Source organism: Pogonomyrmex barbatus, unplaced genomic scaffold (genome assembly GCF_055798465.1).
Source record: "Pogonomyrmex barbatus isolate J1 unplaced genomic scaffold, ASM5579846v1 scaffold5, whole genome shotgun sequence".
In the NCBI taxonomy this organism is placed as follows: Eukaryota; Metazoa; Arthropoda; class Insecta; order Hymenoptera; family Formicidae; genus Pogonomyrmex; species Pogonomyrmex barbatus.
This window is the reverse complement of record NW_028297149.1, coordinates 806,407-833,660: the sequence shown is the minus strand read 5'-3', so window position 1 is coordinate 833,660 and position 27,254 is coordinate 806,407. Positions and strand designations below refer to the sequence as shown.

Below are 27,254 nucleotides of genomic sequence, written 5' to 3'. Positions count from 1 at the left end.
TGGTCAACCTTCGACGCCAAAGCTCAATATCCACGTCAAGAAGGTTTTGCTCTGTATCTGATGGGATTGGAAAGGTGTGTTGTATTACGAATTGTTACAATTGGGTGAAACAATCATGGCAGACCGCTACCAACAACAATTGACCAATTTGAGCAATGCATTAGAAGAAAAGAGGCCATTTACTGACCAAGGACGTCGTAAAGTGATCTTGCTTCATGACAATGCTCGACCACATATTGCGAAAGCGATTCAGGACCATATCTTTGCGTTAAGCTGGGAACTTCTCTCGCACGCGGCGTATAGCTCAGACATAGCGCCTTTCGATTACTATCTATTCCGGTCGCTGCAGCATCATTTGGCTGATACACATTTCATGAGATGTGAAGAGATACGAAAATGCATTGATTGAAAATGATGATTTTATCGCTTCGAAGCCGATGAGCTTCTATCGTCAAGGAATTCGCAAGCTACCCGAAAGATGGTAAAAGGTCGTTGATGTAAACGGGGAATATTTCGCTGATTAATATTTTTTTGTTTGTTTTTGAATAAAGATTGAATTTTACAAAAAAAAGCTCAGAACTTTTTTGTACAACTAATATATATATATATATATATATATATATATATATATATATATATTAGGTGTACAAAAAAATTCTGAGCTTTTTATATATATATATATATATATTAGTTGTACAAAAAAGTTCTGAGCTTTTTTTTGTAAAATTCAATCTTTATTCAAAAACAAACAAAAAAATATTAATATATATATATATCTAAAGTAAAAACACAAAGTTATATGTTGACTGTTGTTATTGAAAATCTGATGGGATTATCGACACATTACAGCCGGTATGAATCTTTGAATTGGCTTTAGAGATTACAAAATCCTTTTGTGCAATTAAAACATAGCACAAAAAAGAAGTGCGGGATAGTAAATTTAACGAGAAAATCTATAAAAAATTAAATTCACTTTATTTTTGCAAGCAAGCTTATTAAACGTTTTATCGATCCCATAGATCGTTTGTCCTTGTTTTTCCTCTGCTATTGCAAGATCTGTCAACTACAATTACTCTGCTTATCATTTTATACCTGTGCCAAACATATATATATATACGCGTAAAATCATATACAATCTGTTCAAGTGTCAAACTTTTTTTCTGAGCTTTTAATTATACCAGGTGTATGCATAAGTTTTTTCCGGTTTTTTAGTAAAAAAAGACACGTAATTTTCAAGGGAAATTAATTTTTTTTTATTCAAAATATTGACCATCGGCTTCTACACATTTCGCTCATCTTTCAGCTAATTTATGAATACCATGCCAGAAAAACTGCTTGTCTTTTGCGGCAAACCATTCATCGACCATTTTCCAACTTCCTCGAAATTGCTGAAGTGCTGCTCTGCGAGCGCGTGCCCCATTGATGTGAAGACGTGATATTCAGATGGCGCCAGGTCTGGGGAGTACGGCGGGTGCGGAAGGATGTCCCATCCAAGCGATTTCAAGGTGTCTTTCACTGGTTTTGCTGTGTGAGACGGCGCATTGTCGTGTAACAAAATCACTTTGCCATGTCTTCTGGCCCATTCCGGTCGTCTTTCGATTAATGCGTGGTTTAAATTAATCATTTGTTGGCGATAGCGTTATGTATTAACGGTTTCGCCGGACTTCAAGAGTTCATAATACACAATACCGCTCTGGTCCCACCAGACACAGAGCATGGTCTTCTTGCCGAAGCGATTTGGCCTTGGTGTTGATGGACCGGCTTCGCCAGGTGAAAGCCACGATTTTTTCCGCTTCGGGTTTTCAAAATAAATCCATTTTTCGTCACCCGTCACAATTCAAATACAAAAATGATTTCCTTTCATGGCGTTGAAGCAGCATTTCACAAGTGACTTTGCGATTTTCCATTTGACGTTCATTCAAATCGTGTGGGACCCATTTACCGAGTTTATTGATCTTTCCCATTGCTCGTAAACGTCTGCTGATTGTTTCTTGTGATACATATAATGCTTCTGCTAATTGCCGTTGAGTTTGAGTTGAGTCATCATCCAATAATTCTTGCAATTGCTCGTCTTCGCATTTTTGTGGTCTACTAGAGCGCTCACTGTCTTTCACATTGAAATCACCACTTTTAAATTGTCGAAACCATGTCTCACATGTTCTAATCGATGGAGCGTGTTCACCATATGTTTCTACCAGCAAACGATGACTTTCAACAGCCTTTTTCTTTTGATTAAATAAAAAAAGCAATGCGTGCCGCAAATGTTCTTTTTCAGGCATAAAACTCGACATGATCATTGAACGATAAAACAAAGACGCTAGTTTTTGGCGGACTCAACTTGTGTGTGTTTGTAGTTTTAAATGTCAGACGAACAAAATGATGTATGTGTCAAATTAATACGCTGCGTACTTTTCGCTGGCGACATCTCTTAGTTAAACCGGAAAAAACTTATGCATACACCTGGTAAATCCAAAAATATAATATTGTTTATTCCTTTAGTCCGAAGTGCGCGACGCACTCATTTTGTATATACGAGCTTTAGAATTTTTATATTAAAGAAACGAAGATCTGATGTGACAGCTATACGAATTTAAATTAAGTGAATTTTTTAATTTTTTTCTTATTTACTTGTTAAATCGATCGCACATTCTTTGTGTGCGTATTTTAATTGCCTGAAAGGATTTTGCAATCTGTTAAGTCAATAAAAAGTTCTTTGGTGCATTGTAATATGTTGATAATTCCCGTCTTTAGGATCTCCTTAACACAACAAAATAATATCACAACAAACTTATTTTTATAAAAAAGTAAAAAAGTGTGTATGTGTAAGATTATTATATAATTATTATTAAAGATTATTATATAAAAGTGTATTAAAACTCAAACAAACATTTACTCTACTATATTATATTCTTATTGTATTACATTAACATATCTTCTTGCATTAATTATATAAATATTATTTTTAAAAATCTATGCAGACAAATTTCTCAAATATATAAACAAATATATGCTTAATAATTGTTTAATAAAAAACAGTAGTTTATTAATAAATATTAAAACATTTATATATACGTTTTTATTGTATTTTATTTCAATAAAGTACGCTATTTATTCTTCGTATTGGAGTTCCGAAAACAACATATCTCCGATTTCGATGAAATTTTGTGAAAACTTTCCTTTTGGATCAAAATGAAAGTCCCTAAAAGGATTTTTGGCGACTAGCACGGGAAGACCGTTTTTTACGGTGAAATGGTAAAAATATTAAATAAAACTTTACAATAATGAAGACAAGTGCTATGATTTTGACATTGACATATGTTATCAAGGTCATAATTCTGAATAATCCTAAAAAGATTTTAGTCGTCCTTCATTATTTATTAAAAAGTTATTAATAGAAAATCTCGAAACATATAAGATTTACTAATATTAACGAACTGGTACTACTTTGCAGATGCATATATAGATAGTAGACATGTGGACGAGGGAGAGTTTAAATAATACTCGTAGATCTCTAATAAATGTAATATAATATTTATTTAATTAATTTTTAAACTTAGTAATATTTTGTTTATTTTGAACTTAATATTAATTAATTGCCTGGATAAAACGTTTTTGTATCTTTTAATTTGATCGAATGGATCGATGTTTAATTTGCGTATGCGACGACGCCACATGAATTCGTACATATGATCGGTTAATTGAGCTGAATGCACACCTCTATGAGATAATTGGCGGCGTATCTAGCGCCAAGACGATTTGATATTTTGGATGTGTGCACCAGTTTTAGAATCAACGACTTCTTTAGAATGATTCACTGTTTTATGAATATATCCGTGATCTTTGAGATTAATGTAGCTTTTCCAAGAATCAGTACGTATTTCAGTGCCAGGTGCTACGTGTTTTTTTATTAATGTAAGTAGAGTATTTTCGTCTCTTTTGTTTTCTAGACAAATTTCTAGACGATAATTGATTGGATGTCCGCGATGAATCATTCTGAGAATCCAGGAATCTTTTACGATACGTCCTCTGTAATATTTACGATGACCTATTTTATACTTATCAATCTCTACTGTTTCGTTTGGCCCGCCAATTAATTTTTCCTGTTCAAATTCTGTATCTAATGCAAGCATGCAAACTTCTCTGCAATAAGATATTCGGTCTGCAACAGTTTCATGAGATGTTTGTATATTGGTAATGATGCTGCTTTCATGAATCATTTCGAATGTTCGAATGTTATATTCACGGAAAAGCAATATGTAATTATAATGCAAGTTGCAAGAGAAGAGTGGCATCTTTCAAACCAAGTATTTTCTGCAACTGTATTATTATGATTGTATTTGCCTTTTTTTGACATAAAAAAATATCAAAATGTTTTTTGATTCGATCAGAGTCATATAACGTTTATGCTTTGTGCGATATCTTTGTGTTGATATTAATTCAACATCACACAACCATTGTAAGATGCTTGAAGAATCTTTCAAGATGTTTGCTAATGTATATAAATTGTACATTTTGCTTCGCTTTTAGTGACATTACAAAAATGTATAATGAGATTTTAATAAACTTTAATTAAAAATGGGTCTTATAACATATATACTTACAAAAATAAATCTTCCGAGAAAATGAGGATGTTTTCTGTCTGAAGAGTCACGATTATTTGGTTTACGATAACTCATTTTTCTCTTCAATGTATGTTTCTTTATATTCTTAGTAGTTAATTTACCAATGTGAAAAGAGACATTTGACTTTGGTTTTTATATAATAATTCATGTTTAGCAAGAGACATTTGACTTTGTGTTTTATAATTTATGTTTAGCGAGTTTTGAGACTATTACTCAACTGACTATGATAACATTAAATTAAAATTAAAATTATAAAGTCCCGAATTTTTATTTTTATACTTATCATTTTATAATTATCATTTTTAATAAGAAATAGGGCACTTTCATCTTGAAAGAAATTTCATAGATTAACAAATTACAATTTTTCATAATGATATTTAATTGTCACTGTGATAAGGGTTGGGTTAGGTTAGATCTTTCAGTAGTGGAGCTCCCCCCATAGGGGGGGCGGAACATATTGTTTCTAAGCATACAATGCGAAACAAGGTTCAACATGGGTTTACAACTTTCTTCATGAAATTCAATTCAAATCTATATGTTGATACACTTAAAACGTTTCCGGTTCCTCGCGGCTCCTGGATCGGCGTGTTTCGCGGATAGCGTCGGTCGGGTGGTCAGGATTATTCGGAGAAAAATAAAATATCGAGAAACGATTTCGTTATATACAAGTATTTATATTTAAAGCTATTCTGATGTGTGTACAGTTTACTGACTGTTTTGTATGTACAATACTGACTGTTCTGTATGTACAATATTTACAGTGTATCTTTCCCGGCATCTGGTCTTATGTTTTGCGAAAAGCGTAGCGGATTCCGGGAATCATTACAATAGACTTCGCTCGCGGTTTGTTCCGCGAATCCGGCGCGTTCACGGTGGTAGACGTGGCGCGGGCGCGGAGTCTCGGAGCGCGTGTTATGGTCGATCAGCTGTTCGCACGTCTAGTTTTCCGTTTTCGACAGACTGAGATTGGGATACTCGATTTGTGCTATGGTTTAAGATGCAAGAAGCTCCTTGCTTCTTGATCGTCAGCGGAGGATGGTGCGCACAAGAACTTGTTTTTAGAGCCCAGGTTGAGAAACTCCTTAATCTGTGAAAAAGCTTGTGCGCTTTGGATGAGAGGAGCGACCGGTCAGAAGCTCCTGGCGCGATAGGAAGCACCCTAGATCGCTTGTGTTGGATTGGAATGGAAATGTCGAGAGCAGTACTGGATGCTTTACTGTCTCGCTGGTGATACATCCTGATCATCCACCAGAGTCGTTTAATATACCCGAGCCGTCTGTCGGGAGTAGTCAGGTATAGGTCGGCCGAGCTCGGGTCGGGGGCGATTCCGGGAATGATCTCGCCGGAAGATTTAAGATAATTCGTCGAATGCGCTCGGTTCCGCAAAGATAGCGCTCGGTAGCAGGGCCGGCGGCGGTGGCCTAACTGGCGCGTCTATTGTTTATCCACGCGCTGTGAAGCCGTGCGATTTTGGTTTGGCTACATCTGGTATTCGACATGATTTACCCGACGGCGGGATCGCGAAGGGATCGCCGTGTCGGTACTCCGACGATTGATCGATCGGGGGCCAAGAATATTGTTTAAATAATGGGGGTGAGTCGGGTGTCGTTACACACTGATAAAAATTAAATTTCAATAAAAAAAATAGAATACATAAAGTATGAATATCAAACTATTTTTTCTTTTAAAAACACAAATTCTCTGACTTAAAATACAAATTTCCTGCTTTAAAACACAAATTCTCTGACTTAAAATACAAATTCTCTGCTTTAAAACACAAATTCTCTGCTTTAAATTACAAATCTCATATTTTATATAAAAAAATAATTTTTGTTTTTAAAACAGAGAATTTGTAATAAGGGTTGGATTAGGTTAGATCTTTCGGTAGTGGAGCCTCCCGTAAGGAGGGCGAAACATACTGATTCTACGTATACACTTTCCAACGCGAAGCGAGGTTCTACACGACTGTACAATATTTTGGATTAGGTTAGATCTTTCGGTAGTGGAGCCTCCCATAGGGAGGGCGAAACATACTGATTCTACGTATACACTTTCCAACGCGAAGCGAGGTTCTACACGGCTGTACAATATTTTATGCAAAGTTCAACTGAAATTTATATGTTTTGTTGCCAGTGCTGCAACCTAAATGACACAAATCGATTTTGTAATACCGCTGATCAGTCAGAATCCCAAAGATTCTGATGAACTCGAGATTTACAAAATAAATTAAAATAAGTTTAAAATAAGAGAACAATGCGCGCCCTTGCTGATTGCAATGAATTGATGTGCAATTTGGCAAGGACGCTGATTCGGATAACACCGTGCCGAAACGCTGACGTATCAAACAACGTTTCGACATGAGGCCGCGTAACAGCGGACCGATAAAAGCGAAAAGAGCAATGAAGAGAACACTCAGAGGTTCAGAAGCTCAGACGCACAAGTACCGACACGTAGATATTAAGAAAGTATAATAGTACGCGACAATTGTGGGGTATTCGGAAATAACGAACACCCAAATTAATTAAATAAAGTTCTTTATTCTGTGACAAGAGTGAAGTTTGTGGCTCCCTTTCCTCCTCTTCCTCCTCTTCCTCACTTTCCCTTAGTTGCGCCCGAAGCGGCAATTGATGGCAGCGATGGGATCTATAGTGCCGGAACTAGAGGAAGCCATCGCATCCTTTCTGAGACATCCTGGATTCTGGAAAGAAAAAAGGACACACAAAATTGAGGGCAAGTCGCGCTATCCAGCAAGGACACCCGGTAGAGCAGCCAGCGAACATATCAGCGACACTGGAGAAGGCGCCGATCTACTACACAAGCGAGCAAGCACTACGCCGACAGCATGCGAATTGCAACCGTAATGTAAGTCATAGAAAATTAAAGCGAGCGTAATAGATATTAAAAAAAGCGATAAAACAGATGTCAAATGAAGACATCAATCGAACTTCCGTCGAGAGAAATGTGTTATGGTTACATAGTAACACAGGTCGTCGTGCACTTAATCCGAGCCCCCCGAGCCCCGCGCAGGCGGAAAATACACGCGATCCACGCGATAACGTGCGTCATAATTTAAACGACTATTATTCCGACAATAGCTTAGAAAGTCAATCGAAATTACATCCGAATATTGTAATCAAATGCGTGTTCTCGCTTAGCGACATTGATAACAATATATTACCGAGTAGCAAGAGACGTGACGACACTCTACTACGCCCGACAAACGTAAGATCTGACATAAGTGACGATACAAACACAAGCAACCCCAGTCGCGGAAAATTTTCGCTGACGTCCTATGACAGCGTATTCGATCCAATCGAATTCCATTCCGCTTCGCAAGCTGGATAGAAATAACAAATCAGCCGTCAGGCACGCCGTTACGACCGATCGCAGAGCGACGAGTAACTAACATAGAGCTAGATGACGAAGTAAGGCAAATGAGAATCACTTTAAATCAGTCAAAGTTGGAAAACTAAATCAGAAACTTCGCGTGACTCACAAAACATAATGCTAATAAAAATACTAGAGGGTATGCGAACGCTACAGAACCATATGAGCCAATTAGAAATTACGAGTTACAATCGGGACGTCGACGCGGAAAATAATGAACCGACAGAGATGATATACGGGCGTACGATGAACGACGTTCGGAATTCGCGAGATTCCGTGAACACATACATGAGGTTAAAAGAAGCCCGCGATATGATTCCGGAATTCGACGGAGCCTCGCACAAGTTGCCGGAATTCCTAAGCGCGGCATCGTATACTATGAAAATCCAAAGGAGGAAGGTACTAGCTACTGGAAGTGATACTGTGTGCAAAATTAAAAGGAAGGGCCATGACCAATTTCCAAACGCGAGACATACGCGACTTCGCGCAATTGAAACGAGAATTGGAAGTGTGCTATCTCAACAAAAAGAATATCACACATTTGCAGTTGGAATTCAATACACTGAAACAAAAGCCGGGAGAATCGGCAAGAGCGTTTGGATTACGCACAGATAAATTAGCCATGGAATTATATAAATTAATAATTGAAGGGCGACAGAATCAAAAAGAGCGATCTTAGAAACCATACAGCAACAAGCACTATATAACTTTCAATTAGGATTACAAGATGACATAAAATTGTTAGTGCGCAACACTATACGACATTGTAAGACGTCATAGCGCGAAGGAAAAAAAAAGGGATCAACGGGGAATTTCGGGCGTCCGAAAGCGAGTACCCCCACCCACCCATCCGCGAGAATAGATTGCCGCAATGTCACAAATGCGAAAATACAGGATACTACGGCCGAGATTGCCCAAATAAATTTACCAATCGATTTCCACAACCAGACAGGCAGCCGCGTATAAATATTACATACAATGAATAAATACTACACGCACTGCAAGAAGCAGGACATAATCGTGCGGAATACTGGGCACTTCACGGCAAAATTGAAAAAGGGATCACTCACCAAACCAAAAATAATAATACAAATAAAACGCAAATAAATACAATGGTAAAGACGAGGCGAGATAAACCGTGAAAAGAGAGCACTCAGCGTCAAGCAATCAGCGGTGACGAAAGCGAGAGACCGAAGGTCAGGGTTACGCGCACGGCCGGACAGTATCAAGTAGCACAAGTAACGCGAGAAGCGCGCAACGGGTTAGAATTAATAACATTACGAAAAGGCAAAAAAAGGGAAAGCAACTTTTCTCCTAGACACGGGCGCTACTCTCACCTTAATAAAAATCGGAAATTTCAAAAGCGAAACTCTAGTGCGTGAGAAACGCATTGCAATGTGACATAAGATGTCACAATGTGCAACGGGACATAAGATCTACACGCTAGGAAAAATAAAATTAACAATAAAGTTAGGAAAACAAGAAATTCGCCACTCAATATACGTGGTCAGAGATGATTTCCCTATGGATTATGAGGGAATACTCGGAATTGATTTCTTGGCTAAACAAAAGACAAGATGCGACCACGGGAAAAAGATATTAAATATCGGCAATATAAATTTAAAACTCCAGCTATCAAAAGATACTGCTAAAACAACGCAGCAAAACAATTATCGAAGCAGTTACCAACAAAAATCAGGTAGGGATAATAAGACCAGAACAACCAAAGCCAGGAATATTTATCGAATGCTGCCTGGATCTCAAAGAATTCATCTGCCCGATAAGTATAATGAATACAACCAAAGAGTTCGTAGAAATAAGCACATTGATGGTAAACTTAGAAGAAATAAAAACAAAGAACGCCGAAATACGTGAAAAAAGACACCGACCATAGGCGAAAGGAGAAAACGAGAGCAATTACGCACAGATCATCAAACATAAAGAAACATCGAGGAAAAAGAAACATTGGAATAAATATGTAATGATTATTGAGATATATTCCATTTGGAAAGTGACTCACTCTCACACACGACCGCGGTGTAACATGAGATCATCACGCGCGTGAATAGCGCACCAGTCAACGTCCGATCGTACCGCCTGCCCGAGAAACACAAGGCGGAAATAAATAAGCAGATAAAGAAAAAGGGAGGAAAAAATTATCCGTCCAAGCTAGTAGAACGCTCCAATATTAGTCAGCCCAAAGAAAGCCCATGCGTTCAGAGAATCTAAACTGCGCATTGTCGTAGATTTCCGAAAACTAAATGACTTTAAGACTCGTTTCCTTTATCGAACATTACATTCTCGATCAGCTAGGGAACGTAAAATACTTTTCGATGCTAGATCTCGCGTCGGATTACCATCAAATAGCAACGACAAAGATAAAAGCAAAACGGCTTTCTCTACGTCGCGGAATTACGAGTTCAATCGGATGCTTTTCGGTTTAAAAAATGCGCTCGCCACGTTTCAACGTTTAATGAATTCGATGTTAGTGGCAATACAGGGCATAAGATGCTTTGTATATTTAGACGACATCGTCGTCTATGGACCTAACTTAAAAGAGCATAATAAAAGATTAATCGAGATATTCCAAAAATTAAGACACTAATCTGAAATTACAACCAAACAAATGCGAGTTCCTAAGAGAAGAGGTGACATATTTAGGTCACATTATTTCTGAAAACGATATAATTCCGGATCTATCGAAAATAACGATCGTAACAAACTTTCCAGTACCCAAAAAGATAAAAGATGTGCAATCTTTCATAGGATTAACCGGATATTACAGAAAATAGGTATACTAGGCGGATTCTAATCCAGGATTCTAATCCAGCTTCGAGAGGGGTGCGGTTGTGCGCGCCTCGTAGGCGCGAGGGGAGAGGGAAGAAGGAACGCTTCGTCTTTTGAAATGTGTCACCTAGTAAAGAAGATAAAATAATAGAATTTAGATAATAATAATAAATAAATTGAGTGAAGCGTCGATACATGATGATGATGCTTCCGGTTTAGACAAGAGACAAGGAAAAAAATACTGACGATTGTACGTGTCGCGACATATTAAGAGAATCGTCAATAAATTCGGCTGCTATAAAATAAAATTTAAAGGAACAAGGAAAATTGTTGATGATATCGTGTTGAGACAGAGCGATGACAAGAGTGTGCGCGGGAGGGCCCGGGTCCGCCACAGCCATGTTCTCATATCATTTTGTCTTTTCTTTATCTATCTCTCTCCCCCGATGCGGCTCTCTCTCTCTATTTTATATCTACTACCTCTCTTATTACAAATCTTATTCTTATTATTTTAAATATAGTAATTATTGTTTTAATATCATAAGGAATTATGGACAAGGGAATGGTAGAGAAGGGAAAAAATAATTTGAATTTAAATTTGAAAGAATGATATATATTTTTTTTCAATATACACATTTATTTATTATTTAATGCATTAGCGCACAATATTATTTAGAGCATAAGATATTAACTCTATGGGTAAAGTTTTATCATAAATCTTGCGCAAAACTTGCGGCGCATCGCATTTATCAGTGGTACAATTTTAACAGCGTTACAAATTGTTTATATTTTTCATTTATGCCGTATATATTCTGACATAACCAGATATATGCATGCTCGATGCAATGTTCTAATTCAAATAAAAAGAGTATGGTTGATGGCTTCATGTACAAGCAAGTATGTCAGTTTTACATATTATTTTTATACATTTTAACGAGTTCTATAATCAAATCCTGAATTATGATGAAACCATAGTCGATTGCATAGGTTGATATCCGCGCGTCTTTTGATGAACATCTTTCATGTTGCATGAGACAATATTGTTGTGGCCAAGCGATGGTCCGCTCGCTTTTTAGCTCCCGAGTAATGTTGAGAAGATTGTTCGTTGCTAACGCGCCGTTTATGTATTATTGTTTATGTTTATGTATTATTGATTTATTGATTGTGAAATTCGTGAAAGACGGTTTTGGGAAGTGACGCGCGAACGAATTGTATCACGAATAGTGTAGTTGATTGAGCTTATTAAAGTTTGTTCTTTATATACGGCCTTTATTTATTTACGCGTGTCGCGTGAAGAAAGTGTTGTGCGAGTAATCGCCGCGGAAGCACGATATAATCTGATTGCTTCGATTATCCAAGAATCAATTTCACATGGGACATTGGTCCCACGTTGTTTCCAATATCTAGATATTTATATAATGTGGATGTTAATCTTCGATTGTACGTTTCATCCTGCCGAATTGGATATAATAATTCTCACACATTTTTGAAAATTTTGTAGTAATAAGAGTTGTTCGTTTTTTTTCACAAAGCAACTAATATGCGATTAATATATAATGTGTTAGAACTTAACGAATGCTGTAGTAACATTGTTCAGAGTTTTTTATATATTATATTTCCCACTAATTTCTTTTACTGGATATTAATTTCAATGTTATCTTCAAAACATGTAATTTATTCATCTTTATGGATATGTTAGTTTTTAATGTAGGGTAACCAATCAAGCGTGTCACGACATGTTCGCACCCGCTAAAAGAAGCGCTAATAAGAGTGAGTCCCAGTTGCGCACAGAATAAATCGGGCACAGCAGGTTGAATGGATCGGACACAAGTCCAAACGGATACAATAAGGAACGGACACAAGATAGTTGAAATCGGACACAGTGACAATCAGACACAGTAACAATCGGATACAGTAGCAATCGGACACAGTGCCAATCGGACACAGTAGGAAATGGACGCACGGATAGTTACAATCGTGACAGTTTTCCTAAAAAAGTATTAAAAGTGTTATTATATTCGAAGTGCAAAATGCAATCTTTCGCTTTACTAAAATGATAGATCCTAGAAAGATTGGCAAAGACCCCAACGCAAGGATTGGGTGTGAAGTTTTCGCTGATTTTTTCATTTTGTTACAAATATAATTTTTTATTGTGTATTGTTTTCGTAATTAGTTCTGTGATAGTGGGAGGGGCTTCGCCCCCCTCGACCTTCCCATCAGAGGACTTTGCCCCCTGGACTCCGACCAGGGGACTTTGTTCCCTGGACTCCGTTCAGGGGACATCGCTCCCCGAATCCCCTTATCATGCATACAGAGTCACAACGCATGCTCAGTTTGCAGCATTATGTCGCTATGACAGATTTCCTAACCAAAAAAGTCGTCAACTTTAACGCTTAATATCTCGGTTCGCGAGGTAGATAGCCACGTTTTTTTGTCAGATTCTTTTATCTATTTATTTATTTAACTATCTATGCGCCCAAATAAGAAGGGAGGGTGTGCATCACGGCGGAGCCCGACCACGAACCAGTCGTGAAAACTCGTAATTATTTTGCGAAAAAATACCACCTCAGCCAGGAATCGAACCTGGATCTCCTGCTTACCGGACAGGCATCTTATCCCTTCGACTACCGAGGCATGTGATGATATTTATCGTAAATAATGTGTTTAGAATAACAAGTCAACAATACAATGATACACATATATACGTATATTACAATATACATACATACATACACATATATATATATATATATATATATATATATATACACACACATATATTCTCTCATTTCCTACTGTGCCCGATTGGCACTGTATCCGATTGGCACTGTGTCCGATTGCTACTGTGTCCGATTGCAGCTATTGTTTGTTCATTTCCTACTATGTCCGATTAGTACTGTGTCAGATTTTCAATGTGTCTGATTGTCATCGTGTCCAAAATTTCACTGTGTTCGATTTCAACCACCTTATATCTGTTCCTTATTGTATCCTTTTGAACCTGTGTCCGATCCATTCAACTTGCTGTATCCGATTTATTCTGTGCGCAACTGAGCGTGACTTCCTCGCTAAAATAACGTGTTTAAAAGAAAAAAAAGATAATGATTCAATTTTTTTTCTAGGAAGAGATGGCTCCATGAAAAGATGGCTTTTTGTAGAAATCGACGATTGTACATGTCATAACATATTAAGAGAAGTTCCGATACTTCGGCTGCTCTTTATTTTGGACAATTTTTATATTTTTATTTTTTAGACAAAGGGCATGGAAAAAACACTTACGAAAGCGCCGATAATTCGGCTGCTATGAACAAATTGTGATTCGGAAGGCATATAATAATGTCTCCGGTTTAAATAAAAGGAATGGCCATGCTCCGATTTAGATAAAGAGACAAGGAAATTGTCGAGGATATATAATAGCTCATTGGACGCGCAGGATTACAGTAGATGCCTTGGAAAACCCGTGTCAGTTCTGTTCTTACATATTACAAAATTCGAAAAGTCTGGCGCTTCCTGATTGATTGCATATCGCCATGAATTGCAATGGAAAGATGAGATGGTCTCATACAGCAAAAACGTCTGATTACAATAGCCGTGTTTGGTATGGAAGAGAATGACTATGAGGCTCTCAAATACGTTAAGGGATACGAAAAACGAAAATGGTTGAAAGATATGCTCGACGACGGTACGAAGGATGATGCAATCATCGAAATCTTGGGTGTAGATTACAAAGACATTGAATCTTTGAATAATAGATATTAATAATAATTTACGATGTGGAAAACATTCGAAACATTGTGCATTACAGAATGTATTTAAAATATTTAACTGGTAGTCGCAACGACAGAAAGAATTGCAAGATTTTAAAAAATAAAAAATACATAAAATATTAATGTATTTTTTTTTTATTTTTTTTCTTTCTTGTAATTAAGATCAGTTGTAGTGTATTGAAGAAATATTCTTTCAAATTAAAAATTTTTTTAAAATAAAATATAAAAATAATATCAATCCACAAAAATTAAGATTAATAATAAAAAATTTTTTAAGAATAATATTTCTTATAATATTCTTTAAAATCTAAAAAAAAACTTTATATAACATTCTACATGAGGAGATTTAGAAAAGGACGATTTTACTATTAATCTTAATTATTTTGACTCAGAATTTTTTTTTTATTTAAGTATGCATTGTATAAGATTACACGCAATAGATTTGATTATAACCAAAGAATAGAATAGAATATTTATAATTATATATCGCCTCGCACTTGACTCGGGAATCATCATTGCTTCATTATCAATGCTCCAATTGTAACAAAGCGAATTGTTCCTCAAGTGTCTGTAATGTAAGAGAAAAAAAAAATTAGGAAATGTTTCCATACTTTTTTCCACATACATAGAAAATTAATAAAATAAGTTATATATACCTGCCGCTTCAACTACCATTCGTACAGCTTACACACATTCTCCATCGTGCAATTCTTCGTATGGCGTTCACAGCGAAAGGCACGAGTGTTGTCCAAAGTGGCGAGACGTCCGATGCCTTGAAGTTGACGTCGATGGTCTCGACAATCGAGATTCGTGACGATGTCGCCGAGAGTCTCCTCCAATCATTTCTTCTTTTCTAATCTTTTCATGTACACTACGTCTCGCGTTAAGTCGCCGCACACACTGCTTCGAATCGTTGTCTCTGAGAACTCGTAAGCGATGTCACCATCATTTCAATTCAATTCATGGTGATTGAACATGATCCAACATACTCTCGATTGTTCACTCCTCGTAAGGAGATTCCAGGGCATTCTTTAAAAACTCGATAAAGCAGCTCCTTCCCGTTCTTCAACACTGCCACCTCTTTCACTATGAACTTTTCTCGAACAATGAAACCTAGATCGACGAAGATCGATACATGTAGGAAATTTTGGAAAAAAAATAAACAGGACCGACACGAACTTTCCAAGGCATCTACTGTAATCTGCACATCCAATCAGCTATTACATATTCTCAACAATTTGGGTAGGGTCCATTTGACCACGTTGCAATTGACCTAGCCACTCATAGCGTTTGAACAGAAGAAAACCTCTAGGTCATCGATCGCTGTGAGTGGCTGTGGTCAATCACAACGTGGTCAAACGGGACGACAATTTCCTTGTCCCTTTATTTAAACCGGAGCATGATCAACCCTTTATCTAAATCGAAATATGATCATAAGTTTTTTGAATCACAATTTTTGTTTCCATTTGATTATATCAGAATATACACAGTATAAATAAAAAATTTAAACAATCTGTAACCTCTTTACGCCAAAGTTGTATCGTCGATAAGTGCGATGCAGTACAAGTTTTGTACAAGATTTATGATAAAAATTCACCCATAGAGTGCGAATTAATATCTTACGCTATAAATAATATTGTGCGCTATGCATTAAATGATAAATAAATATATATATTGAAAAAAATATATATTATTCTTTCAAATTTAATAATTAAATTAAAATTATTTTTTTCCTTCTCTATCATTTCCTTCTCCACCATTCCTTATGATATTAGAACAATTACTATATTTAAAATCGTAAGAATAAGATTCGTAATAAGAGAGATAGTAGGTATAAAATAGAGAGAGCCGCATCGGGGGAGAATGATAGTAGATAAAGAAAAAGACAAGATGATATGAAAACATGGCGGCGGGTAGCGGTGACGGCAGACTCGAGCTCTCCCGCGCGCCCCCCTTGTCATCGCTCCATTGCAACACGATATCATCAATTTTCCTTGTCCCTTTAAATTTTATAGCAATCGAATTTATTGATGATTCTCTTAACATGTCACGTACAATCGTCAGTTTTTTCCTTGTCTAAATCGGAAGCGTCATCATATATCGACGCTTCACTCAATTTGTTTATTATTATTATTATTATTATTATTATTATTATCTAAATTCTAGTATCTTATCTTCCTTACTGGGCGACACATTTCAAAGGACCGACGAAGCGTTCCCGCTTCCCTCTCCTCCCACGCCTACAAGTTCCCCCCACACACTCGCATCCCCTTGGAGCTTCTGGGTTAGAACCCGTCTAGTATACCTATTGAAGATTCATTGAAAATTTTTCAAAGATAGCAAAGTCATTGACAAAATTAACAAGAAAAGACGGAAAATTCAGTTGGACGACAGAACAACAAAATGCATTCGAAACGCTAAAAGAAAGTTTAACGACCGCGTCAATACTAAGTTATCCCGATTTTATGAAACAATTTATATTAATGACAAATGCATCCGACTACGCTATCCGAATCGGAGCGGTATTATCGCAAGGGCCAGTGAGTCAAGACCGATCGTTTACGCGAGCAGAATTTTGAATAAAGCGGAACAGAACTATTATACGACGGAAAAAGAATTGCTAGCTATAGTATGGGCCGTCAAACACTTTCGACCGTATCTATACGGAACAAAATTTCAAATAATTACGGATTACAAGCTACTGATCTGGTTTAATATAACAGATCCTAACTCGATATTAATCAGATGACAGAAAACTCAAATTAGAAGAGGACGATTATGAAGTAAAATAAGATCGGTAAAGGCAATACAAATGCTGACGTGCTCAGCAGAAATCCGATCGCGCACGACACACAGATAAATAGCGTCGAGCGCGACAAGGAAAAACGCGAATACAGCAAAGAAGAAAAAAAACAAATATTGTACGAATACCACAATGCTCTCTTTGGAGGATATCAAGATGTAACACAATAAATCGTGCACGATAAATCAAATAAAATTAACACATAACTGGCATGGATTAACGAAAGATGTAGAGAATTACATCGCCAAATGCGAGTGTTGTCAGAAAAACAAGTTAAGCAAAAAAACTAAGATGCTCCTAGTATTAATGGAAACAGCAGAGAGACCGTTCGAAAAATGCATTCTAGACATCGTGAGACTAATCATCAGTTACTACGAAAGGAAATAAATAGCTGTTAACATTTCAGGATGACTTAACAAAATAAGGCGATACCGATACCAGACCAAGAAGCAAATACAATTGCCAAAGAATTCACTACGAAAATAATATGAATTTGGAATACTAGAAAAAATACTGACAGATCAAATAATTTCGTCAGAGATGTTCAAGGATGTATGCTTTTAAAGATTACAAAAATCCAAACTACCGCATACCATTTAAAAAGTAACAGGACCTTAGAGAGATGACACAGGACTCTAGCCGAATATTTGAGACACTACATAGACGAAAATTAAACTAATTGTTCACATATAATACACCGCATACAGCAACGGATTATACGAATTGATGTACGGGCACCGAGCAAATCTACCTATTGCACTGACGGCGCCGCCGAAACAGTACTACACGTATGATAATTATACACAAGAATTAGAAGACAACGAGCCACACAGAAACTAGCGAAGGAACATATCCGCGAGGCGAAACAAAAAGTAAAAAACTATGCCGATAAAAATACAAATAGTAAAACTTTTAGAGTAGGAAATAAAGTCCTCTTGCACGACGAAGCTGTGCATCGAGGACGATCGAAGAAATTAGAAGCATCATGGATAGGTCTATATCAAATAGTAGAAAAAATTTCAGACGTTAATTATAAAATTAAACAAAAACGCAAAATTGTGACCGTACACGCGAACGGATTCAAACTATTTATCAAAAACTAAAAAACAGACGCACACGACCGAATAATCGCAAATAAAAGAAGAAAAAGCGTTAGCAAGAAAGGAAAATATAATAGGATAATAGTAAATAAAATTAAACACATACCAATCGCGACAACGCACCATATGCACAATTCGCCGCCCAGTGGCAGCGCAAACCCACATTCGCAGGGAGTCGCGAGGGTAGCACTCCTCAATCCAGCCCGATGACTCTTCTCGGGCCGCAACTTGCCGCGCTGCCGATAGCCAAGACGCGCGCACGCACTCACAACATACCGCGGGAGTATACTCCTCCTGGCAAACTAAACAGCGCATTTTGAAGCCGACTACATGAACTTTCGTAACGAAGTGAGTCGCAGTCAACGACAGACTAGCTTAAACAATTTATTATATGTGCTCCACAGAGAAAAAATGCACGGATAGGATTCACCGAAAAGCAATCCGAATCCCGATCCTCGCAAAACGCTCCTCGTGCGGAGAGGAGGAATATAGATAACTCGATTCCTGGTGAACGGATGATGAAGAACCACTTCGTTTCGAGGAACTTATACCGAGATTACTGCATGCACATGCAAAAGAAAAGGGAAGAAACAGAAAGAAAAGAAAAAATGTAAAAGCGACACACATGAAATAAAAAACATACGCTTACCTTAACATTATGGTGGCAACATCTCCATATGCCGTGCCCCGATAGTGCCACAGACGATGATCAAAATCCGATCCAGCGGGAATCGCCGGCTAATCCATGGCTCCCGCCTGGTGGTACGTATGTCTTGCCCCGTGGAATACATTTCGTCGCACAACACCGTTCATGTCACACGCACGGAGCCGTAACGCGACACGAAGCCAATAGACGCGATCGCACGCAAAGGATAGGCATGTAAAAATGGATACAGTCAATACGGTGCGTACGGAACATGACGAATATAAATGAAATAATAATTCGGCGCGAAAGCTGCTGGTGAACTGGCGTGCGCCAAGCAGAAGATAAGAAAAAATTAAATAGAATAAGGAAGTGTAATATGAAATCCAATCTTACAGGGCACTAGTCGTACAATGACAATTGTGCAGTGCCGAAGCTGACGCCGCACAGTGGATCGACGCTTAAGAAATAGCGGACATAGAGCAAAAACATGACTTGTCGAAATTATCTTCTGATAATAAATTCTGATAATAAATTAGTTGTAAATTATTCGTAATAACTAATTATTAGTAATAACTTCAATCATTTGTAATATTTTCACAATTTGCATACAAATCTATCAATGTAAATCAATCTGATATACGTTATTTCTTTGATATTTTCGCATTCAGTTTTTAGATTGCCATATCTCTATACAGTTTTCACGATCCAAAGATTTTTCTTACTTATAATATATGTTTAATATATGTTTAAATAAACAGAAATGATCTTAAAAACAATTTCGCAGTTTCTCTTAAATATAATCAAATATAATTAAATATAATTAAATAAATACTTTCCAAAATAATTTAATTAATGGAAAAAAGTACATGTTGTTTAACTTGTCATTGAGTTTTAAAAAAATGTTTAAATTTGTTAGCATTTTTACTAATTGAATTATATACAATGAACATTGCATTAAAAGCTCAAAAAGGAACGAACTGCTGCTAAGTGCAGTTTTACAAAATATACAAAATTTTCTAAGCTGCGCATTATGTATCTGTATCTAGATTCAGAATGAGAATATCAAAACAATAGATTGAAAATATAGTAGACATTGCGATTTCAGGTAATAAATATACAATTTCTATATAATACTTTTTAAATAAAAATATTAATTTTTCAGCTTATATTATTATTTTATATATTAATTAAATTATTTATAAAAAACTTTAAACAATTATTGTAAGGTTTTATCTGGCATTTGCTAGATATTTTATATCTACCCAAGATGCACCAAGTGAAGGTTGCCAGTCAGATTTGCATCTCATGTGTGTGTGTGTGTGTGTGTGTGTGTGTGTGTGTGTGTGTGTGTGTGTGTGTGTGTGTGTGTGTGTGTGTGTGTGTGTGTGTGTGTGTGTGTGTGTGTGTGTGTGTGTGTGTGTGTGTGTGTGTGTGTGTGTGTGTTTTGTGTGCGCGCGTATGCACTCATACATGCGTGTATGGGTATACATACGTGTATAAATAAATTACATTAGAAGTTCTAACGTTTCTAGAAATAGGTTTTGTTCTTTCTTTTCATTTAAATTAGGTCGTAAATTCGAAATAACGGAATCAGGAGTGATTAAAAGGTGATGTAAAACATCTTCATTTGTAGCAATTCTATTGATTTTTCGTGAATGCATTTCTTTATACTTTCTGAACTCTTTATTACGAGCTTCACTTGCTTCTTCTGACCTATAGGAATTGAAATATTTGCAATAATTTTTTCTCCATGTATGAGAAGTTTACGTATAGATGCAGGCATGTAATATTCACTTTCACTACAATTGTAATTATTTACAAACAATCTCGCTGTATCTAATGCATATTTGCCAAATTTCTTAGAGTCTATTGTTTCTCTGCTCTGAAATAGCTTGTAGAATAACTGCAAATTTTTGTATCAATTCCTTATTTAAACTCGTGATTTTTGTTGTTATATCTACTTAAATAAACGAACAAATCATTATTCGTTACTGTCTTTATAATGATTTAAATTATTATCAAGTTATTATTTTGTATAGAAAATAAATCTTTGTGCTTCAGATAAAGCCGATGTGTTATCTATGCAAGTCTATCTATGCTTATGTCTGTCAGATACATTATTGAAATCATTCCTTGAGGCTCTCTTTTGTTAATTATATTCACATTTAAACTCAAACTGACAAAAGACTATCTGAAATAACAGTCGCTGCTGGCAACAGATAATCGTCTTTTTTTTTAAACATTTCCACAAGTAGTCATAGTGTGACATAGCTCTGATGTGAACACATCGTATATTATCTGAAGTGTATTCGGCTTTATCTGAATCACAAAGATTTATTTTCTATAGAAAATAATAACTTGATAATAATTTGAATCATTATGAAGACACTAACGAATAATGATTTGTTCATTTATTTAAGAAATTCGAGGGTTCATTATCAAGGTTGGTTTTCATTATCAAGAAGAACTGTTTCAATTTATTATTGTGAAAAAATATGAATTACAATTACCAGAAGATGGTGAAAAGAAACTGAAGGAGCATTTGCGGATGTATTGCATATCTAAACGATGGCAAAAATGTAGTAGAATACTTCGAACATTTGCTGTAAAGTATAATACATGGCTGCAAGAAGAATTTAAAATCCCTGCAGGAATTTTTTCGAGAATTTTATCAACAGCAAATCCGTCGATTAGTGACAACAAGTCTTCTGTTGTTTTATCGAAAAAAATTTCAATGATGTATCTGACAGACATAAGCATAGACTTACGGAAAATTTATGTGAACAATACAATTCAGACATTTTGCTTTTCGCAGCAAAGCAAAAACTTCAAATTGAAGGATCTACAAATTTAGCAGTGATAATAAATTATTTGATCAAAAATCCGAATGAGACCGGACGTATTAAAGACTTTTGCAAGAAGAAAATCCAGACATCTCTATTTTCTAAAGAAAAATGTTTAGCTATGCTTCTCACTTTAAATCCCTCAAAAACTCAATATATTCATTTGAGAGAAAATTGTATTGAAAATGAAACAAACCAGTGGCAATCGTATTATCAGATCCAAAAAGCAAAATCAGAGTGTTATCTACCAAAAGATACAATAACGATAATGGAAACTTTAGCTTCAACTGAACTACAAGCAATTTTAGACATAACTGCTATCAGATTGCTTTCATTATATGAAGATAAGCTAAGTTCATATACAAATGTAAAATTGAACTGTAGTGAGGATTTGGATGGAGTGATCCAATCAGAACACATACAAGCAAAAGTTTGAAGACATCTCACAATCTGACAATTGTATTTTTATGACCAGTTTCGTCCCTATACAATTGGTAAGCAAATCTGGTATTTTGTGGATTAATGAAACACCATCTTCAACACGATATTGCCGTCCAATAAAATTCGAGTTTATTCATGAAACCACACTTCTAGAAATGAATACCGTACAATGGAAAATAAAATAAAAAATTTAAATTCTGTGCAATATAAAAATGTAACAGTGAATTATGAAATGTTATTTATCATGATTGACGGAAAAGTATGCACAACTCTTTTTAGCGAAACTTCTTGTTCAACTTGCTCTTTATGTGGTGCGAAACCAGCCAAATGAACGCGATAGATGAATTATAAACAAAGATGTAGATAAGTCTATATATAATTTTGGAATATCGAGTCTGCAATATCGAGTCTAAAATTCGTTGCATGGAGTTTTTACTTCATGTTTCATATAACTTGCCCTTTAAGAAATCATACGTGATCCTATTCTAAAGAAACAACGGCAAGACACGAAAAAGAGAATTCAAGAAGATTTCAAGAGAGAATTAGGATTACTTATTAATATTGTAAAACAGGTGGTTCAGGATTATCCAATGATGGAAATACGGCCAGACGGTTCTTTTCTGAAGTAGATATAACAGCAAAAATCACCAGTTTAAATAAGAAATTGATACAAAAATTTGCAGTTATTCTACAAGCTATTTCATGCGGAGAAACAATAGATACTAAGAAATTTGGCAAATATGCGTTAGATACAGCGAGATTGTTTGTGAATAATTACAATTGATATTACATGTCTGCATTTATACATAAACTTCTCATACATGGAAAAAAAATTATTGCAAATTTTTCAATTCCTATAGATCAGCTGTCAGAAGAAGCAAGTGAAGCTCGTAATAAAGAGTTCAGAATAGAGAAATGTATTCACGAAAAATCAATAGAATTGCAAATGAAGATGTTTTACATCACCTCTTAATCACTTCTGATTCTGTTATTTTGAATTTATGGTCTAATTTAAACAAAAAGAAAAAACTATTTATAAAGATCTATTTTCAGAAACGTTAGAACTTGTAATGTAATTTATTTACGTTGTATACACGTATGCATATTCATATACACGTATGTATAACTGCATACGCGCGCGCGCGCGCGCGCGCACGCGCACACACACACACACACACACACACACACACACACACACACACACACACACACATACACGAGATGCAAATCCGACTGGCAATCTCCACATCGTGCATCTTGGGTAGATATAAAATATTTAGCAAAGCCAGCGGTAAAACCTCACAATAATTGTTTAAAGTTTTTTATAAATAATTTAATTAACATATAAAATATTAATAATATAAGATGAAAAATTAATATTTTTATTTAAAAAGTGTTATATAGAAATTCCATATTTATTACCTGAAATCGCAATGTCTATTATGTTTTCAATCTATTGTTTTGATATTCTCATTCTAAATCTAGATACATAATGCGCAGTTTAAAAAATTTTATATATTTTGCAAAGTTGCACTTAGCAGCAGTTTATTCCTTTTTGAGCTTTTAATGCAATGTTCATTGTATATAGTTCAATTAATAAAAATGCTAACAAATTTAAACATTTTTTTAAAACTCAATAACAAGTTAAATACATACATTATCGAGTAGCTCACAATCCGGACATTAAAGTTGCCGTCGTCGAACGCTTCAATAGAACATTGAAGGAGCGAATGTGGCGCTATTTTACGCATAAAAATACGCGGCGTTACATCGAAGTGTTGCAAAATATCGTGCGCTTACAATCACACTCGTCATTCGTCCATCAGGATGCAACCGGCGACCGTTACGAGAGAAAATGTTCGTATCGCACGCGAAAATATGGAGCGACGTAGGGGAAGAGAGAAGGGGGCGCCGAAAGTAATAGAACGAAAGGCTAAATTCGATGTTAACGATCTCGTACGTGTCAGTAGAGCAAAAGCCATTTTCGAGAAAAGATACGAAGCGCGGTGGAGCGAGGAGATATTTCGAGTTTGTCGCGTTCTCCATTGGCGAAGACCCCGTGCATATGAATTGTGTGATTTATCGGGAGAACACATCGATGGGATTTTTTATGAATAAGAATTAGCACGAGTCGATAAAAATTTGGCGGAAGAAGAATTTATCGTCGAACGCGTGATAAAGAGCAGAGGACGCGGTGCTAATAAACAGCTGCTAGTTAGCTGGCGAGGATATCCCAGTAAATTCGACAGTTGGATTCCCGCTTCGAGTTTAACTTTTCTCCAAGATGGAGGAGGAACAATTTTTCATGGTTCTTCCGAGCAATAACAGTAAGAAGTATTTTCCAGGAAATACATGCTCTTCTTTCACCACACAATTAGCTCACAGTATACATTTATTCGGAGAATGGGAAGTCGCACTTAGCGAGATTCAATTTCCTTCCAGTCTTTTTCACGTACGTCAAAACGATAATAAGATTAGATTCGCCGATTTGAAGAGCATAAAGGATGAGAAGAATGCTGATAAGTTTACGGTGAAAGAATCATACTTACGGCCAGGTGTTTATGAAAATAAAGAGGATCTTATCTACGATAATAGAGAACGATTAATAGAGAGTGTAGATACGTCGATTCGCATTTTACTTTCGAACTACAAAAAGGCTCTGGTGGTAAGGTCCTCATAAGCATCGAATATGACGAAAACTGCACTCTCGTTCATTATATAAATCTGCCTGCTAATATTTTTCAAATATTGGGGAAAATCAACATCAATAATGCCAGCCTTTTTTACCATCACAAATTACCTAATTCTAACGATTTAATTTCATTTTTCAAACTCAGTTTTATCGTCGGCAGTGGAGGACGCGTTATATCTTCCTGGACTATAGAACCCTGCAGTCTATGGCACGGTATCCCCGATAAAATGTACGTTTATTGCGATATTTGCGAGCCTTACATAACCGGCGATATGTGAAGTCCGCTTCTTCAAATCGTTCCAGTCGAAATATCCGGCTGTAATTATACGTACGGGACGAATCTGATAAAATATTTCTCCACTCTACAATATACTCCACTGCATCAAACGAAATTCTATAAAATTGAAATAGATATAAAAGATCAGCGTGGAGAAAAAATACCATTCGTATCCGGAACGCTAATAGTGATATTACACTTTAGACGTGTCCGTTAATTACCATTTGCGGTGGAAAGTCTACGGAGCTTTGAGAAAAAACTAATCCCGCATGGAATATGACGAGTATTACGAAATGCAGAACGGTAGTGGAGGTAGGGGAAGAGGAATTCCTCGAATTTTCGTCGGTTCAGCTTATCAACGTGGTCATGGGATCGAAAGTTTCCTCGGAGGATTATTTAGAAGAGTACTTCCTTATCTAAGCAGGGCAATGCGCGCAGTCGGAAAAGAAGCTTTACGCGCAGGAGTTGGCGTGATAGAGGATATTGAAAACAACACTCCGTTCAAGAAAGCAGTCAAAACTCAAGGAATCGGGGGGAAATCTCAAGAGAAAGGCCAAAGAAAATATAAATAACTTGATGAAGGGGTCGAGATATAAAACATCCGCGAAAATACGCTCAGTAGTCGCTCAGTTTCCCTTCGGAGGGCACGACGCACGCATCGGTAAATCCGGGAGAAGCACGGTTCGTAAACGCAGACAAGTCGGTAAAAAAAAAGAAATCATCGAAAATCGGCGTGAAAAAAACGATTAAAAAAAAAATCATTGAGGAAAGCGGGAAAAAATAAAAAGGCAACGAAATATCGACGAAATAACGGGAAAAAGCGCACCGTATCCGATATATTCACTTAACCGACGTGAGTGCGATTCGTAAATTTGAAAGATATGTCCTTTCTTCATACTCACTCGAGCGAGTGTTTAAAGAACGAGCTCGATCTTTTCAGTTTACCTTCTACTCAAACCAGTCGAGAGTTCACAATGGGTTTATTACAAACCGGTAACCTCGCTCGGACGACGCACCTATAGAATTCGTCGTACCTGGACATGGCGAAGATTCTAAAACTCACGCATATCATGCTAAGCCTTCGCATACGTAGAGACGCATACGAGTAGAAAGTTTACCTGGTCCTGGAACATCGGCTGGAGGAGGAAACAAAGTAGGTCCTGTAAATCACCTACTACATTCGATGTTCAACCAGATCGACGTGTACTTCAATCAAAAACTCGCCCTCAAAATCACCCCCAAATAACGCCTACGCGTACCGCGCATACATCGAAGTATTGTTAAATTATTCTTCACCGACAAAAACTTCGCATCTGACTTCTTGTCTATAGGACACGGACGAACCCGCTTATATGGACATGCTATTAGAATCGGACAACCCCAATCAAGCTCTCGTAAGACGCGCACGATACATCCAAGGAGAACGTTCGCTAGATCTATAGAATAGGCCATCTTTATTGCGACGTCTTTAATCAGGAAATAAATTTTTAATTTAACGGGGTGGAGATTAGATGAGACACGTTCGCTCGAGAGATGCGTTTTGTCTCATGGAAGGCAACTCAACCTCGAAAATACGTATTTTAGATGCTAATTTTCTCATAAGAAAAGCAAAAATAAGTCCTGCAGTGTTACTCGAACATGCGAGAATGTTGAGTAAAACAACCGTCAAGTATCCCCTGACGCGAGTTAAAGTTAAAACATTCACGATTCACGCCGGAGTGGTAGGAGAATCGATTGATAACGCGATATTCGGGCAACTTCCGAAGCGCATAATAGTCGGATTCGTCGATACCAAAGCGTTTAACGGTGACAGAAAGCGAAATCCATTTAATTTCAAAAATTACGGTATAAATTTTTTCTCGTTATATGCGGATGGCGTGCAAATTCCGAGC

The 27,254-nt window shown here is 36.5% G+C and overlaps 1 protein-coding gene across 3 annotated transcripts in view; it reads left to right on the top strand.

Moving 5' to 3' along the window:
- The window catches only part of LOC105422411 (lachesin), a 707,047-nt gene that overhangs the window by 107,371 nt on the left and 572,422 nt on the right, over positions 1–27,254 (top strand). Inside the window, exon 2 of one of the 3 annotated variants that reach the window (XM_089081989.1) lies at positions 7,272–7,484. The exons of the other annotated variants lie outside the window; for them this stretch is intronic. The gene's annotated coding sequence lies outside the window, so the exon portion shown is untranslated. The remainder of the gene's footprint in view (positions 1–7,271; positions 7,485–27,254) is intronic. 3 annotated transcript variants of the gene reach the window in all.